A 3627-nucleotide genomic window follows, 5' to 3' on the forward strand; every position below is an offset into this window, starting at 1 on the left:
TTTTGTTTGGAGGGCTCCAGAGTAGTTTTCAGGGACCACAACCACATACCCCAGCAATTGTCAGCCTTGTCAGCCAACCATGGTTCATACTGAGTCCATAAAGTGTACTACCATGAGAACTCTGGGCATGGTGCTACAGACTTGTAGGCTACTTAGCACTCTTTGAAGTTCTTTAAACCCATCTCCGTGTTAAAAAAGCCCTGGCTTGGGCCGGAGAGATAGCATGGACGTAGTGCGTTTGCCTTGCATGCAGAAGGACGGTGGTTCGAATCCCGCATCCCATATGGTTCCTGAGCCTGCCAGGAGCGATTTCTGAGCATAGAGCCGAAAATTACCCCTGAGCACTGCCGGTGTGACCCAAAAACCAAAAAAAAAAAAAAAAAAAAAAAAGAAAAGAAAGAAAGAAAGAAAAGCCCTGGCCACATCAAATAAACTCCTAACACAGCTAGCTTGTCAAGCATGCTACTCCCAATTCCTTACAAAATCAGGCATCCACAGGAGAGCTAAAGGCATTGTGCAGTTATAGATGAGATTTCTCCTAAAGCTGAAATCAATGCTATCCAAACCCAAGGTACACAAAGAGCTATATAGGAGAGTAAATTTAGGAAAACACCTATAGAGCCAGAGTGACTATACAACAAGGAGGGTGTTTGCCTTGCAGGCACTGACCCTGGTTTAATTCCTGCCTCGCACACACACATGTTCCCCTGAGCCTGCCAGGGGTGATTCCTGAATGCAGAGCCAGGAATAGCCCTGAGCACTCCAGGTGTGACCCTTAAAAATACCCCAACGGGGGCTGGAGAGATAACATAGAGGCGTTTGCCTTGCAAGCAGCCGATCCAAGACCTCAGTGGTTGATTTGAATCCCAGCGTCCCACATGGTCCTGTCCTGTCCTCCCTTCTCCCCCCCCCACCCCACTCCACCCCCCCACCCCCCCGTGCCTGCCAGGAGCTATTTCTGAGCAGACAGCCAAGAGTAACCCCTGAGCACCGCCGGGTGTGGCCCAAAATAAAAAAAATAAAATAAAAAGAAATTAAGATGGGAAGGAAGATGAGAAAGGGAAGTGGTGGGGAAACAGGGATCGGGGCTTAGGTCATACTGTGATGTGGGAGTAGTCTAGCACAGACTCCTAACGGGTGTGACTCTCCCATAAAAATAAAAACAAGGGGCCAGAGTGGTGGTAAGGTCTCTGCCTTACTGGTACTAGCCTAGGACGAACTGCAGTTTGATCCCCCAGTGTCCCATATAGTCCCCCAAGCCAGGAGTGATTTCTGAGCGCATAGTCAGGAGTAACCCCTGAGCTTCACTGGTGTGTCCCCCAAAAATAAATAAATAAATAAATAAATAAATAAATAAATAAATAAAATATAGAAGAACTGAAACTGTCTTCCCCAGCAGCTCCCCATTCCACCCTAGTCCCCTGGGTAACCTAGTCTGACCTCCATGGGCAAGGCTGTTTGCTAGTTTTGAAATATGTGGCTAGGCAAAAGCAGAGGGACTACATGTGACTTTTCTCATCAGGAATGGCCTGCGAGTTCCATCCATGCTGTCCAAGCAGAACTGTACTTGTACACTACTATATCACCATATCAGCTGTTTGGTTTTAGGGATACACACACGCTTAGGTACTTAGGGGCTACTTCAGCTCTGCTGCTCAGATGACCAAATGGTACCAGCGCCTCACTGTGCTCATGCAATGCATGTGTTCCAGCCCTGGATCCAGTTGTCTAGATATCAGACAATGATTTGTTCACTTGGTCCTGGTTGATGTTTGGACTGTTTCCACGTTGGGGATATTTTGGAGAGTTCCTTGAACAGTCTAGTACAAAAGCCTTAGTTATATATCCATGGTTGTATGGATACACATAAAGAAGGTGTAATATCAAGGTTACCTGCAATAGAGGAAATAAATGTAAGCCAGTTCTCCAGAGGAGTGCTCCAATCTATGCCTCATCAGCAACACACAAATGTTCAATTGTGGGACTGGAGCGATAGCACAATGGAGAGGTGTTTGCCTTGCACATGGCCAACCCAGGTTTGATCTCTGGCATCCCATATGATCCCCCGAGCCTGCCAGGAATGATTTCTGAGTGCAGAGCCAGGAGTAACCCCTGAGCACCACTGGTGTGGCCCTAAAACAAAAAAAAGTTTCAGTTAGTGTTACAGCTCTTTTAGAATTTGTCCAGCAGGCCTTCTGATCTTCACCGGAAGGCCCATAAAAAAAAAGTTTCAGTTGCTTTACATCTTTGGGTCCTCTTAATCTTTGCCAGTCTGGTAATTTTTTTTTTTTTTTTTTTTGGTTTTTGAGCCACACCCGGCGGTGCTCAGGGGTTACTCCTCCCTGTCTGCTCAGAAATAGCTCCTGGCAGGCACCGGGGACCATATGGGACACCGGGATTCGAACCAACCACCTTTGGTCCTGGATCGGCTGCTTGCAAGGCAAACACTGCTGTGCTATCTCTCCAGGCCCCAACCAGTCTGGTAAATTAAAGGACTATCTCACCCTAATTTGTATGCTGGTGCTTGGGAGTTGTTTCTGGTAGTGCTCAAGGAGCAAGGAGTTCGTACTCATTCTACTGCTTTAGAATTGCTTAGGATCCACTCTTGACAGCCAACAAACCAGTAGGATGTTTCCCTGCCTGCAGACGATTTACCTCTTCTTAAATCAGAGAGGGCTATGTGTGGTGCTGGGGGTTAAACTAGGGATGGTTAGGTTGTAAAACAAATCCCCACGGTGTGAAACCACCCCACACACCCTATCTCTACCCCCAGGTGAATAAGTCTGATGCAGATAGGGTAGCAGTGAAGGTTAAAAAACCAATCCAGTCAGGAGAGAGTCAGGGAGTCAGTCTGTACTTTGTGGTCTCACTGCCGGAGCCAAAGCCAAACAGCTCTTTCTTTATTCTTCCCGAGCAAAATCCACCCGGCAGAGGAAGGTGGAGTAAGATCTAGGAGAGCTTTTACATATCAAAGGAAGAGGTTTAAGGGAAAGAGGAAGAGGGGGGAGCACCTTTGTTTTGGGTTAATAGCTGGGTGTCATCTTATAATTCAACACTTTATGTTTAAAACAAAACAAAACAATTTAGAAAGGCTACAAAAGTTTTGTTCCACTGTTCTCCACCAGAGGTGAAAATCCCAGATCAGAACTTATAAATGTGATTGCTTAAAAAAAAAAAAAAAAAAAAAAAAAGTGGTTGCTATTTTGCATGGGCACAGTAAACATTGGCTGTAGAAGCACCAAAGGTCAGATTGTGAATACATATTCAAAAAAATTAGCTTTTTCTTTTTTTTTTGTCTTATACATATTACCATTTTTATAGGCTTCTCTGTACATAAACATTAGAACCTTTCTGTAGATTTGAAAATAAGTTTGCTAAAACATTCTTTTTTTTTTTTTTGGTTTTTGGGCCACACCCGGTAACGCTCAGGGGTTACTCCTGGCTATGCGCTCAGAAGTCGCTCCTGGCTTGGGGGACCATATGGGACGCCGGGGGATCGAACCGCGGTCCGTCTCCTAGGCTAGCGCAGGTAAGGCAGGCACCTTACCTCCAGCGCCACCGCCCGGCCCCGCTAAAACATTCTTATAATGAACACTATAATAAAAGTCGATAGTATTCAAGTTCTTT

The 3627-nt window shown here is 45.7% G+C and overlaps 1 non-coding gene across 1 annotated transcript; it reads left to right on the forward strand.

Annotated features, from left to right (window-relative positions):
* The first annotated feature begins 2156 nt into the window (after positions 1-2156).
* On the forward strand, positions 2157-2218 carry LOC126033228 (U7 small nuclear RNA). Its single transcript, XR_007504346.1, has one exon. It is a non-coding gene; the product is annotated as a U7 small nuclear RNA (small nuclear RNA).
* Positions 2219-3627: the final 1409 nt, after the last annotated feature.

The sequence above is a fragment of the Suncus etruscus genome, chromosome 16, assembly GCF_024139225.1.
Source record: "Suncus etruscus isolate mSunEtr1 chromosome 16, mSunEtr1.pri.cur, whole genome shotgun sequence".
NCBI lineage: Eukaryota > Metazoa > Chordata > Mammalia > Eulipotyphla > Soricidae > Suncus > Suncus etruscus.